The sequence below is a fragment of the Solea senegalensis genome, linkage group LG13 (genome assembly GCF_019176455.1).
Source record: "Solea senegalensis isolate Sse05_10M linkage group LG13, IFAPA_SoseM_1, whole genome shotgun sequence".
Lineage (NCBI taxonomy): Eukaryota > Metazoa > Chordata > Actinopteri > Pleuronectiformes > Soleidae > Solea > Solea senegalensis.
In genome coordinates this window covers 21,064,601-21,080,184 of record NC_058033.1, presented here as the reverse complement: position 1 = coordinate 21,080,184, position 15,584 = coordinate 21,064,601, and the positions used below count along the sequence as shown (strand labels likewise).

The 15,584-nt window shown below is 42.1% G+C and overlaps 1 long non-coding RNA gene across 2 annotated transcripts in view; it reads left to right on the top strand.

Moving 5' to 3' along the window:
- LOC122779236 overlaps nt 1-15,584 on the top strand; it is a 110,993-nt gene that overhangs the window by 78,695 nt on the left and 16,714 nt on the right. For both annotated transcript variants that reach the window (XR_006361541.1, XR_006361542.1), the window contains exon 5: nt 13,523-13,576. This is a non-coding gene — a long non-coding RNA (uncharacterized LOC122779236). The remainder of the gene's footprint in view (nt 1-13,522; nt 13,577-15,584) is intronic.

Genomic DNA, 15,584 nt, shown 5'->3' with positions numbered 1-15,584 from the left:
TTTTTTTTGCTGCCATAGTCAGGACTGACCTTGCGGGTGTTTCAGGAGCTCAGTCGCACCGTCTCTCTTCTCTTTACTTCCTCTTGCAGCCTGTAAAAGCAACAGATACACATTGTGTGGCAGAAGTGTGTATCAGCTATACTCCTGGATGCATCAGGAACAGGGGGGTAGAGTGTGATTGATTGATGTATCTTTTAATATGACAGCCGTTATATTCAGCCCTGACATCTTTGTTTTGAAGGGAATGGATGTCGTCGAGGCCGAAGCTGCAGGTTTCTGTTACTTACTGCGTTCTCTCCTGTCCTGTCCTCAATATTGTTGTTTGTGACAGATTGTTATTGTGCTGTATCACAGTTCGTTTCTACTTTGTTTGGAGAATCAATATGACTCCACGCAGATCCTTGCTGTCAGCGGTGTTTTGTCACAGTGTGAAGGAAACTCACAAGCGTTTGTGCCTCTGAAACATGCACGTTAATGTGCAGAGGGTGGAAAGTGTAAGTCACTGACAAAGATGCGCTTAAACAGACCTATGCCTGATTTACATGTGATTCAGCCAAGTGTTTTTTACTGTTAGCTGTAAAAATGTCGTGCCCAAACACCGTCTGTCTCTCTGAAGGAAGCTGCTATGTACTGCACATGATGCCTGCTTTAAAGTGGACACCAGGTGCTTTTGGGTTCTTTACTTGATATGCGAGACATAGTGAGAGCCTTAGTGCAAAGAAATGACTTGTAGTGGTAAATATTGATAATTCAAAGCAAGGCCAATCCACTTATGATGCATATATGGTGTTCAGAGTGGATGCTGTGTTTTGCTGTGCTTGCAGTGGCTGCATATAGAGTGCCAGTTTTTTTATCTTCTAATGTTTTTGAGTTCCTGTACACAGCAGGTGTCTTTGTTCACTTAGAAGTAAATAACGTGTTGACATTGTTAATGAATACGGTCACCACGTTTAAAACGATACATGATTTCATTCCTACTAGGGATGACACAATACCACTCACAAACGAGTGTGTACTGATTCGGTATCGGTACCGATGCAGGTCAAAATGACTGGATCAGATATTGGACAGGAAAAATCTAAAATGTCAATAAAAGCAGCAAAATCATTATAGCTAATTACATCCCTTTGAAGGCTGGAACAACCACTCTATTGCTTGCCTATTGCAATATGTAGAACTAATAATGTAGCAGAAGGTGTGATATGACACTTCACAGTTCATTTGTGTACATTTATACATACATTGTGTGCAAGTTTATCAATGTATTTTTATTTTTTTTCCCTAAAATGGGCTTAAAATAAGATTCCCTACTCTGAAACTATTCAATTGCCGTTTTAAAAACTGTTGACTTCATACTTTATACATAAAGTCCTGTACACTGCTGTGTATACTTGGTCATTCTTAATTCTGCAGTAATATGTAATAGAGTAATATGCAACTTTGTCATCAGCCAAACTCCAGACGTTGGTATGTGTTCCCTTTTAAAAGCTGCAGAAAAGTCACTGCATTATTAAAGAGCGTTCATGAATGCATTGATGTGAACATGTAGCGGAGCTTTCCTTTCATTTATCACGTGCCGTGTTTACATAACGCACGGCAACGTGATTTAAAACACGGTAACAAATCATGGAAACACCAAACGTGGGTCACCGGTGTCGGCTTTGTCAACAAGCCAAAACAACACGAGCTAAAAGCCTGACTCACAATTACTTATTAAAAAAAAATAAAAAATGGAGGGAAAGTGCAAGCTTTGCATGAAAGCAAAAAAAAAACAACCTGCTCTCCAAGTCCTAAATTTAAGCACCTTTCAACATAAATTTAAAGCTGTGATGCTCTGCCAGTTGGGAAAATTAGCACTGCTAGTGAGAGAGCTGACCCTGACTGGTGCTAATTAATGTAATTTTATTCATTTCTCTCCCTAACACAGTCACTCACACACGCTCTGCTTTAAAAAAAGAGGAAAAAATCATCCCCACTGGCATGAGGCCTGAGCGGAGCATAAATTCAGTCTGTTAAAGAAACAATTACGAGCGATCTCAGTGGTCTTATTCATTGTCCGTGGTGTTCCTGGAGTGAAATGCTCTGTATTGTGTGATTTTTGTGGATGTTGCCACCTTGGCGATCTGATAAACCTGCATCTCGTGCCTTGTGCTCCTCCTGTGGTGACGGCTAATGTGCTTTTGTTAACGTACCTGCGACACCTGACAGGTTAAACAGAGTGAACGTCGCCCAGAAGATGGAGGCTGATTAAAAACCACACCATCGTCGGTGAGAGATTTATTCACCACATCATACAGCGCTGCTTACGTTACTTACATTACTGTGCATGGGTGCAGTTTAATGTGCTCCCAGGCAGATGCAGCACCAGCTGTTTGCAGGACCTTGGATCTTCAGATGAAATGAGGAAAAAAAAGCAAGTTTTGATAGAACAGGTGGTGTTGACAGAGTTTTTTTCTTCACACAGGTCTGAAAATGCAAAATATCAAGACTTTAATAATCTTTCTTTCTTTTTTTTTTTCTTTAAACATGGATGGTGAAACTTCGATCCCAAACTGCATCAAGTTAGTCACTCCACCTTTGAGTGCAGTGCTCACTTAAAGTGCACTCTGCGAGTTCGGCTGGTGAGTAAGTAGGCAAATTCAAAGAAATTGAGAATGATAATATTGATTGAGAGATCGTCTCGAGATAATGCTCTGTAGCTGTAGCGCTGCGTTGCCGTATTAAATCCCGTAAGTACTCAGAAAATGTAAAAGTCACAGTAGTACTACCTTTTGAAGTGTCCTCTGAATAATAAGATTTATTTTAGGGTACATTGAAAATAAATGAAGACAATCTTCCCTCTCCACACTAACTCAACCGCTTCCATTTCCATGTCGCCTTTGCTGTCTCCTTCACGGGGCGGGATCTGGCACCAGCGACAGCCGGGACTTGGAAAGTACTCGCGATGCTATTTAATTGTCTTCACCGGTTGCTGATAATATAGCTCTCCTCGACTAAACACCCCTAAGACAGTGTCTGGTGGATAATTTTTTACCTCTGTTCTCACATAAACATGTTACTTTTAAATAAGTAATGGGGGCCTAATTAACTTGAGAACATTACTCTTGTTGTTTTAGTAAGGAGGTGTTATTTAACGCTGACAGGAAGTGAGAAAAAAAAAACCAAACCGGTGAGTGAGTTTCATTTCCAACCATAAAAGATCCAAACACAATTATTTATCGATGAAATTATTGCAAATACTTTAAAGCTCACTGACAAGATTCCTAAATTTAGCAGTAGGTGGAGAAGTAGGACATAATGTGTCTGTGCAATGTGCAAGGGCACAGGAAGTTGCAGCCTAATTACAGAACCTTATATAAGCTCATCAGAGAAAATGAGGGGAAATAATCAGATGGATCAGGCTTCAATTTTTAGAGTTCACGCAGCGTCACGTCTCATTTTGAGAGATAAGGAAAGCTCCTGTCGCTGCATCAGAGTTAAATGTCGTGCGTATTTACATCATTTTGGTTTCTATTTCATTAGAGGTTCTGATTCACGGGAGATCTTCGTAGCGTATCGATCGTAAAAACTTTAATTTCAAGACCTCAGTGTTTCCATTGAGGTGTTTTTATGCACAAATCATAACTAAGCCTAAAAACGGTCAAATAAAAGCCCACCTAGAGTGAGAACGGTCTTTAGAAACCTGCTCAGGAGCAAAATGTAACATTTTCCACATTTTTGGACCTTAAGAAACACCTTTCACTATCATTCAATTTCAAAACACATTTAGATTGAGGCTGTATTTAACCTGACCAGTGGTCTGAAATGAGCAGCAGACCCTCCTGTTTAAGAGGCTAGAACTAACCGGTTTGGAGTGGCCTGCCTTTATTAATTACCTCAACAATTAAGGGGACTGTCAGATTTCATTGAGATGCATTGTTCCAGCACTAAAATTAACCCGTTAGTCTCCAGCTCTCCCCCGAGCTCCAACAGCTAAAACCCATATTTTATCCTCGTGCCATGTTCCACAAACAAAGTAGGTTATTGCATGCTAAGGACTGCTGTCAGTGCACCTGTTAATCCATTCATTTATCTCCAGCCTTCACAATGATGCTGAATCTGCGATTCCTCCTGCACATGAATCATACGTGGTGTCCTGACTGTTGTTGGATGTGCCAAACATAAAAATACAACCTCCGGCCACGTGCATTTTTCTTCACAACACGCATGAATAAAGGCACATTAACATGAGCCGTTTCCCTCATGCATGATTAGTGGTCCCTCTACATAAACACCGTGCCCACACACCGGGGACTCATTAATTACTGGCTGGTAAGGGAACCAGCCTTTGGGACAACACCGCACACGGGCATGTAACATAATCCTGCTGACACTAATAACCGGAGGCTTCAGTCGGCACGAGAAAGAAAACCCCCCACAGATCTGCACAAGTGAGAGGTAAGACGGGATGAGTGAGAACAAGGCGTAAACAAAACGAGGGCAGGGAAGCAAAAGGAACTAGCGTGACATGCAGTAAATAAACAAGAATAACAGAGAGCAACAATCATCTGTGGAGAAATAATGAAAAGCAACTGAGGTTTGAAGGTATCATCAAGTCTAAAGGTGAAATATGAAATACTGCATTCTCTTTGACACAATCAAATAAAAAGCACCATGTATAGATCCATCTGTGAGATGGAAAATGCCATCGAGGCCCAAAGGACCTGGTACATTTTTCTTTTCTGTGAGGTTATAATGTCAGTGAATGTACATGGGTACCAGGGCAATGCATATCAACACAGGGGAGAGGAAAGGGCATCGGACTGGACTTTGGGTGACATTTACAGGGAGGTGACGTGACCATGTGGCGATGGAGGGAGGAAAGTCAGAGGACAGCGGGTGCATCGGAAAGTATATACGTATTTCATCCAGTCTCTATGGACGTAGCATCCATAAAATTGAGGTCTCGCTCAGTAGTATTTACCTTTTTGAATTATGTGAGATGCCAAGTGGACGCTTGTCAAATCAAATCATAACAAACTAAACACCAACAATGTACGCCTTTTTTCTTATTTTATGGTTGATTGATATCAAAGTTGCCTCATGATGACGGGTTATCATACCGAAATATTCGTTCCATACAGGCACCGATCTTTTTAAGGTTTAGATGTTGATCTAAATGCGGGTGTATGTTCTGCCTGCAGGAAAAGAGACTTTAGAAGAAACATAGCCTCGTTTCTGAGACTCGTCCAGTATGGATTGGACTCAACTTCACTGAGCTACATGCTGCTGATAGGAGACTCAATAATATGTCCTGCATGTGCACACTCACTTGCAGCCAATATGCCAAACAGATTGAGCAGGGCATTGCAGTCAGAGCTCGTTTTGAATCTGAATCTAACGTTAGAATCACAGTAGCATGTGGATATTGGAGTTCATGCCTCCCGTGGATTTTGGGGAGTCTCGATTCTGCAGTTGGATTACATGCCACTTTTAGGACCTTTCTGTGTAAATAATTGTCACGATTTTGGTCATTTTCCGGGTGATTTACTATGCATCGGAAATGTACTCTATTCTCCTGAATGGTGCTAATAATTACAAACAGAGCTGATGGTGCCAATGAAACAAGAGCTTAAATAGCCCAATATACTGTATGAAGTAGAAAGGTACTGTATTTTTATAATGCCCCCCTGGTGCCCTGATGGAAAAAAAAAATCACGCAGCTCACTTAAGTGCCCTCTTGAGTCACAAGACACACGCTAAAGTACCCTCTCGAGTGGTGAAACCATGAGGAAGTGCCCTACTGGCTGCCATTCATTCGTGGCCTCTAAGGCAAGATATACGTGTTAAAAATAGATTGTTTCTAAAGGAGAGCCTTTTTGAAGTGGAGGAAAGTGATGCAGTGCCCCGTAAGATGCCCTTGCAACTTTGTTTCCTGTGGGTGCCCTTGCAATCAAACAGGGTGTTGTTAGGAAGTTTCTTACCATGTCCCAAAGGGTGTCCTTAGAGGAAGTGATATTCAGTGCTATATCGAAAAATGCCCATCTCTGTGAAAGAAAGTGATGCTGTAAAGCAGTGGTGTCAAACGTACGGCCAGGATTTAAATTTTTTATGAATTAGAATGTAATTGTAATGTAAAAAATAACTAGTACCGCGCGCGGTTCTGAACGGGTTCGAGCCGACCCGCGCGAGTCGCCGTGTGCCACGGCTCCCCGCGCGCCTCGCGCTCTCACCCGTTCATTCACCGCGCGCGGTACTAGTTATTTTCAGTACTAGTTATTTTCAGCGGCGTCCCCGCACATGTCGATCCAAATTTCGGGGGGGATCGGCAACGTATGGCAAAGTTATAGGGCACTTCCTGTTTAAAATGGCCGACTTCCTGTTCGGTCAAATGCGCGTCCGTAAACGTGTTCAGGGAAGTTCCCTTGTCTTACATATCAAGTTTTGTGCAGATCGGACAATCTTAGAGTTGACTTCCTGTTTCGGGCATTCCACTTCCTGTTGGGAGGTCATCTTTTGCAGACATGCTCAGGACAGGTCCCTGGTGTGACATATAAGGTTTCATGCAAATTGGACAACGTACGGCAAAGTTAGCGGGCACTTCCTGTTTAAAATGGCCAACTTCCTGTTCGTCTCTGGAAACATGTTCAGGGAAGGTCCCGTAACTCACATATCTAGTTTTGTGTCAATCGGACAATGCAAGACTTTACTTCCTGTTTCGGGCGTTCCACTTCCTGTAGGGAGGTGACCTTTTACAGACATGCTCAGGACAGGTTGCTGGTGTCACATATAAGGTTTTGTGCAGATCGGACAATGTACTGCAAAGTTAGAGGGCACTTCCTGTTTAAAATGGCCGACTTCCTGTTCGGTCAACGGCGTCTCCGTAAACATGTTCAGGGAAGGTCCCGTAACTCACATATCTAGTTTCGTGTCAATCGGACAATGTAAGACTTTACTTCCTGTTTCGGGCGTTCCACTTCCTGTAGGGAGGTGACCTTTTACGGACATGTTGAGGAAGGGTCTGGGGTCCCACATACTAAGTTTCAAGTGGATACAACAATCCCTGTTGGAGCAGCATCAAAAACTATAAATGTAATTCTGTCTGCTGTCACCAGGGGGCGCTGTTTTCGAAATTGAATATTTTCATATAGACGTCTTTAGGGCCGGACTGTCATCAATCCTAGCAAGTTTGGTTCAGATCGGACCAGGATTCGCGAAGTTGTAGCAGTTTGATTTTTTGTCCCAAAAATCCGACTTTGCGTCGTTGCCATGGCAACACCGTTAAACGATTCGTCGTCATATTGATCACACATCATCTACCATGTGCTTTGACTGTTGTCACCAATTTTGAATGCGGTCCCGTAACGCACATATCTAGTTTTGTGTCAATCGGACAATGCAAGACTTTACTTCCTGTTTCGGGCGTTCCACTTCCTGTAGGGAGGTGACCTTTTACAGACATGCTCAGGACAGGTTGCTGGTGTCACATATAAGGTTTTGTGCAGATCGGACAATGTACTGCAAAGTTAGAGGGCACTTCCTGTTTAAAATGGCCGACTTCCTGTTCGGTCAACGGCGTCTCCGTAAACATGTTCAGGGAAGGTCCCGTAACTCACATATCTAGTTTCGTGTCAATCGGACAATGTAAGACTTTACTTCCTGTTTCGGGCGTTCCACTTCCTGTAGGGAGGTGACCTTTTACGGACATGTTGAGGAAGGGTCTGGGGTCCCACATACTAAGTTTCAAGTGGATACAACAATCCCTGTTGGAGCAGCATCAAAAACTATAAATGTAATTCTGTCTGCTGTCACCAGGGGGCGCTGTTTTCGAAATTGAATATTTTCATATAGACGTCTTTAGGGCCGGACTGTCATCAATCCTAGCAAGTTTGGTTCAGATCGGACCAGGATTGGCGAAGTTGTAGCAGTTTGATTTTTTGTCCCAAAAATCCGACTTTGCGTCGTTGCCATGGCAACACCGTTAAATGATTCGTCGTCATATTGATCACACATCATCTACCATGTGTTTTGACTGTTGTCACCAATTTTGAGTGCGGTACGATTATCTGTGTAAAAGTTATTCCCGAAATCGTAAAAAAACTTTTTTTTGGTGTATTTTCTTTCACCACAAGGAGGCGCTGTTTTCAAACTTCACCGTTTTTTCATAGACGTCTTCAGCCATGGCCCATCATCAATCATAGCAAGTTTGGTTTGGATCGGACCTTCCATCGCAAAGTTATAAGAGTTTTGTTTTTCTGATGCGAAACATCAGAATCATCACGAACTTTGCCGCCCCCTATCTCGCGCGCCATGTGACATTTGAAAAAACTTTTGATACCGTGAGCTCCTCAACTGGTCCACAGGGACCTCACCAAGTTTGAAGGTGATCGCACGAAAACTCTAGGAGGAGTTAGTTCAAATACCATTGCTGCGAATTCGCCAAAATCGCCAAAAAATGGCCAATCAACCCAAGATGGCGGATTTCCTGTTGGGTTTGGATCATGGTCATAATGTAATTTTTTCTTCATCCTGACCCACTACACATGTGTACCGAATTTCGTGCATGTGCGATATTTGTGTTGGTCATGGTGAATTTGGACAGGTGGCGCCGCACTTATTGGCCCCTCCCACATTCAATTTTCGACGCACATTCCCCGAACCTTTTTCAGACGTAAATTTACACCAGGATTGATGCGGTCACAAAAATCTGTGAGTTTTGGGGTATGGGAAAGGCCTCAAAAAGGCGATTCATTTGGGGGAATAATAAGAATAATAATAATAATAATGAAAATAACTAGTACCGCGCGCGGTTCTGAACGGGTTCGAGCCGACCCGCGCGAGTCGCCGTGTGCCACGGCTCCCCGCGCGCCTCGCGCTCTCACCCGTTCATTCACCGCGCGCGGTACTAGTTATTTTCAGTACTAGTTATTTTCAGTACTAGTTATTTTCAGTACTAGTTATTTTCAGTTATTTTCAGCGGCGTCCCCGCACATTTCGATCCAAATTTCGGGGGGGATCGGCAACGTATGGCAAAGTTATAGGGCACTTCCTGTTTAAAATGGCCGACTTCCTGTTCGGTCAAATGCGCGTCCGTAAACGTGTTCAGGGAAGTTCCCTTGTCTTACATATCAAGTTTTGTGCAGATCGGACAATCTTAGAGTTTACTTCCTGTTTCGGGCATTCCACTTCCTGTTGGGAGGTCATCTTTTGCAGACATGCTCAGGACAGGTCCCTGGTGTGACATATAAGGTTTTGTGCAAATTGGACAACGTACTGCAAAGTTAGCGGGCACTTCCTGTTTAAAATGGCCAACTTCCTGTTCGTCTCTGGAAACATGTTCAGGGAAGGTCCCGTAACGCACATATCTAGTTTTGTGTCAATCGGACAATGCAAGACTTTACTTCCTGTTTCGGGCGTTCCACTTCCTGTAGGGAGGTGACCTTTTACAGACATGCTCAGGACAGGTTGCTGGTGTCACATATAAGGTTTTGTGCAGATCGGACAATGTACTGCAAAGTTAGAGGGCACTTCCTGTTTAAAATGGCCGACTTCCTGTTCGGTCAACGGCGTCTCCGTAAACATGTTCAGGGAAGGTCCCGTAACTCACATATCTAGTTTCGTGTCAATCGGACAATGTAAGACTTTACTTCCTGTTTCGGGCGTTCCACTTCCTGTAGGGAGGTGACCTTTTACGGACATGTTGAGGAAGGGTCTGGGGTCCCACATACTAAGTTTCAAGTGGATACAACAATCCCTGTTGGAGCAGCATCAAAAACTATAAATGTAATTCTGTCTGCTGTCACCAGGGGGCGCTGTATTTGAAAATTAATATTTTCATATAGACGTGTTCAGGGCCGGACTGTCATCAATCCTTGCAAGTTTGGTTCAGATCGGACCAGGATTGGCAAAGTTGTAACAGTTTGTTTTTTTAGAATTTTCTACCACCACCAGGAGGCGCTGTTTTCAAAATGTACCGTTTCAGCAACACAGTCGTCTTCAGAACTAACCATCATCAACTATAGCAAGTTTGGTTGGGATCAGACCTTCCATCGCAAAGTTATAAGAGTTTCATTGTCTGTTGTGAAAAATTATTATTATCTCCAACTTTGGCGCCCCCTATCTCGTACGCCATACAATATTTTGAAAAGCTTTTGATAACTTTTGATGCTCAACTCGTCCACATTGATCTCACCAAGTTTGAAGGTGATCGCACAAAAGCTCTAGGAGGAGATAATTGAAATACAAGCTGTCATACTGTCTGCTGTCACCAGGGGGCGCTGTTTTCGAAATTGAATATTTTCATATAGACGTCTTTAGGGCCGGACTGTCATCAATCCTAGCAAGTTTGGTTCAGATCGGACCAGGATTCGCGAAGTTGTAGCAGTTTGATTTTTTGTCCCAAAAATCCGACTTTGCGTCGTTGCCATGGCAACACCGTTAAACGATTCGTCGTCATATTGATCACACATCATCTACCATGTGTTTTGACTGTTGTCACCAATTTTGAGTGCGGTACGATTATCTGTGTAAAAGTTATTCCCGAAATCGTAAAAAAACTTTTTTTTGGTGTATTTTCTTTCACCACAAGGAGGCGCTGTTTTCAAACTTCACCGTTTTTTCATAGACGTCTTCAGCCATGGCCCATCATCAATCATAGCAAGTTTGGTTTGGATCGGACCTTCCATCGCAAAGTTATAAGAGTTTTGTTTTTCTGATGCGAAACATCAGAATCATCACGAACTTTGCCGCCCCCTATCTCGCGCGCCATGTGACATTTGAAAAAACTTTTGATACCGTGAGCTCCTCAACTGGTCCACAGGGACCTCACCAAGTTTGAAGGTGATCGCACGAAAACTCTAGGAGGAGTTAGTTCAAATACCATTGCTGCGAATTCGCCAAAATCGCCAAAAAATCGCCAATCAACCCAAGATGGCGGAATTCCTGTTGGGTTTGGATCATGGTCATAATGTAATTTTTTCTTCATCCTGACCCACTACACATGTGTACCGAATTTCGTGCATGTGCGATATTTGTGTTGGTCATGGTGAATTTGGACAGGTGGCGCCGCACTTATTGGCCCCTCCCACATTCAATTTTCAACGCACATTCCCCGAACCTTTTTCAGACGTAAATTTACACCAGGATTGATGCGGTCACAAAAATTGGTGAGTTTTGGGGTATGGGAAAGGCCTCAAAAAGGCGATTCATTTGGGGGAATAATAAGAATAATAATAATAATAATAATCCTTCCAGTTTCAAGAGGGTTCTTGCAACCTTGTTGCTCGAACCCTAAATATTAGATTTTTCACTTCCACATACCTGTGACTGAATGTTTGTGCCTTATACAGATCCACTGTGATGTAATGCACATGTGTAAATAGTAAATTTAGGCTTAATATTGTTGAAATTGGCCTTGTTTTTCTCATTAAGTGTCATATTTTGTAAAAAGATACTTAATTGAATGTAAAAAATGTGGAGTTCTTGTTGTTTGTAGGTTATTGTGCTTATTATTTGACTGGTCTGGCCCTCTTGAGATCAAACTGTGTTGAGGATGCACCTGTGTGAGAATGTGGGAAATGATGTACTTCCAAATGTCTGTGCACGCCACTATGTGTATTTGTATGTGTTCATATCACATGCCAGATGATAAAGTAGATTTTATCTTTATTCCACACTCATGCTAAAGGTTTTTATATGGTCTATAGGGATAATGGCTGATTGACTCATCGATCAACTCTAAAGCCAGCTTTTCATCCAGCTTGACGCTACATTTCCTTACGTGGCTGTGACAGCTCGTGGCAGGAGAATACGTACACAAAAGTAGGTGAAAGGGTGATGAAAGCATGAAGTGTTGCGTGACGTGCTGCAGGTGCACTTACTGTTTAAAAACCTCTAAGGAAATTACATTTTTTTTTTTTTACATGCCGAGGGAATTTCCTCCACCAGTTGTTTGAAAGTCAGCGTAAAGGTGTACTTTGTTGAGATGTTTATCGATGACAAGTTGAACAAAAACCACTCAACCCCTTAGACGCCCTCCAAAAATCAATTTTATCTGGAGACGAACAGGTGGCTCCTCTGAATCATGATGTTTGCTGTTACGGTGGCATTCGGGGTCTGTCTCTCCTTCTTACTTTGCCGCTCCCTTAATTGCTTCTTAAGCTCTGTTGAAATACTTGCCCCGGGTTCGATCGTCATCTGTCATTCTAATTGGTCGTAGAGAAAACAAAGAAATGCACAATCTCCCCAAGAGAATTTCCTCAACAATATCGACTTGACAAACGTCTTCGCTCCGCTCTGCTGAATCTGTTCCGAGAGGTAAATAGTTTAATTCAACCATTCAATACACACATTTCAGTGAATGCACTGAATTCTTTATGTGTCGTCGTACAATGAGGAGATTTCTTACGATGACTCTGTTGGGTCTTTTTTTCTTCTTCTTGGAAACACCAGAAAGCATCTTCAAAGCTTTATCTTCAATGAGCCACACATCTTCTTGACCTCTTTTCACCCGTCCGTGAGTATCACCCTTTGGCGTTCGGAGCATTTCTGTCCAAGTGAGAGTAAAGTCTTGCGGATGAGGTGAATCGGTTGCACTGACTCGTTTGAAAGGCCAGGGAAACAGCTGCAGACGCACTGTGGCAGGTGTGACACAGAAACCCAAAGCAGCATGGCAAGAAACATCTGCTCAAGTGCTCTCCAACACATGAAAAGAGACGAGAGGTGAGGTTTATAGAGAAGGGAGTCGATATCAATTCACTGGCGCGTGATGAAACAGATCTTTGACCCAGGTTTTTGCAGGTGTGAGCGCATCAACACCTTTTTTTTCCATGTTCACTACATTTTCAAACGCACTCCTGAGTTAGTGATTATACAAGCGCGGCCCAATCCACGTCCTGTATGCCACTCTCCAAGGAAATGGCGAGAAAACAACCCCACACAATAGAGGTGAATGAATTATTAGTCACTCGCACCATATGCATTTATCTAGTTCTTGTGTTGGCACACGGGGGCAGTCGGAGCTGCATTACGACACATGAAGTACAACAGATGAACCTTGTGTTTATTAAAGGAGACGTAGTGGTTAAATAAGCTACTGTTGAGGATCATCTCTCTTTAATATAAAGGTTGCTCCTTCATTTATAGTACCAAGTATATCACACCCTGAACAGATGACTCATACACCTTGTGCTTATTTCTCCTGTCGCCCTAATGGGTTTAAGTTGTTTTTGTGAAGAAGTATTTCACTAAATTAAAGGGGATTAGTAGCTCAGGAGCTTTTTAATCGGCTTTTATACATTACCTCGCTCTTATCATCATCTGCAGTAATAATAGCTGCTGATACATTTTGTTCTGTTTGTGCTTCGTCCTGATTGATTGTGTGTTTTTCCCAACGTCAACCATATTTTACACAATTTATAATTATTTTGGTAGAAAGTTCTCAACAACTTCGTCACTCTGCATTCACTGTTGCAGAATATTGTGTTTCTTTCCCACTTTTTTTTACTTTATTGCTTCATTCAATTTTCTGCTCTTTTCTTTCCAGAAAGATAAAGAAAATTCACGAGTGATTCAGAGCGACCAAGTGGAAGGCAAGCAGGTGAGTCATTTTTGTGACATCTTTCTTTGCCGTTTATTTTTATGCTTTATAGACACCTCTGCACACCTCTGTCAAATATTGCAACAGTTTACATCAGGCAAAAAGCATACGGCTTGGATGGGAAACGGAATAAACTATTACTACTTTCAAGCAGATGTAATGGGTCATAACTGAAACTCAGACAGTGCACTGTGGTGATTTAGTGCTCGCGGGGCTTAAAGGCACCAGGGAGATTTATGGAGACTTTATTGGGAATAAATAAAGCTGTCTGTGTTCTAAACTGTGACACTTTCTAATTATGGCCTCCATCAATGTTGACATTGGCGGTTGAAGAGGAAGATTTGTGTTGTGTGCGCGCACTTTCTCCTGCGCTGGCATCAAAGTATATATATGTGAATATCATGGATACCTTACATGTATATGATGAAAGTTCAGCAGCTATAGCTTTTACATTTGCTTCATGGTTATAATGCAATGACACCACCCAGCAGCAGGGAAACCAGTGGCTGGTGTCGGTGATATAATTGCATCATTTCCCTTCCTACTTTCCCATGTGACTGTTGGAAAACAGCAACAACACAACACAATACCAAAAGAGGGGAAAGGATGCACACACATGTGTGTCATACGTACAGTATACATACAGAACACCATACTAATATTGGTATAATGTGTATGGAAATCTAAAAAATGTACACAGTAGCTAATATCCATCCATCAAGAGACGTCTTAAATCTCTGTACAGTGAAGTAGCCGGAGACTTAAACACACTTAACACAGATTAACAAGCCCTAACTCCCTGTTGTTAATAGATTGCTTTGTAAAGCTGCCTATTATATGCCAAAATATGTTGCCTCTCCAGTTGAGTTCCAGAGAATCGGTAACATAGATAATGTGCATTTACTGACACGTGTAAAATAAATGACTCAAAGAATAAAGCTGTACACGCCTGTGATCCTGTACGTTTACAGGATCACCCCCCAACATGAGCCCAAGGATTTATCCTCAAGAATAATTATTGAAGAGCATGTATCACACCAGGTTAATGAATCCCTTTGAAGTGCTCAAAATAGATTTAAAGTGATATGGAACCTTGATGGAATGACCCATAATGTGAGCGTGATTGCATGGAGTTCTGCTTAATGTTCCCAGGCTATGGCACATGCACATTACCTGGCATGGAAAATGAATTTCCATGCATCCTGATTTGAATATGTTATTCAGGGTTAGAAGTCACATGTTTCCTTTTTTTAAGTTCAGTAGCAGAAGGATGCAATTCAGAGGTGGTAGCCCATAGTCACGCTTCTTCTTTTTCCTATGAGTGCGAGGTCATCACTTGTTTCCACTCTGTATGACTCTGTAGACTCATGAAACGTATAAAGAGTTGTGAATAGTTATGTATGTTATATTAGCTCATAATTCACTCTGGATTTGGCCCAAATTAACAGACGCTATATCACTAAGAGCTTTGGGGAAGGAAATTGCATGTTTTATCTGTAGTGCGGTGGCCAATGCAGCAAATGGAATTAGTTCTGGTTTTGGATTTAAAATCATGTCAAATTCGGGAACATTCTCTACTTTGAGATGCTGGGGGCGCTGCACTTTACACACTTATGCTGGTTTAGACACTTTAGTGAGGACCACAGTCAGCAAACATGTTTTTGTACAGAATAAGTAAGAAAAGAGAAAAAAAGAAAAAGTAAATGTGCTGGTGTCAAACTTAAACAAACATGTAGAGAAGCAATGATTACCTGCTTGAATGTGAGTCTATGTCCACTGGCACACACACTCATACTGACCTGTTGGCTGTACTGGGGATCAAAGTCAATGAACATCGCTGTTCGCCAGTGTTTGTACAGAATTATTAAAACTACCACTCACAGATTGAAAACTCAGGAGAAACAGTTTTCATTCATTTCATTACTTGAACACTGAAGTTCAGTTTGTCTGTCTTTAATGATTTGATGATGTATGCATGCTCTGTTCAAAAACAGTAATGAGGGAAGTC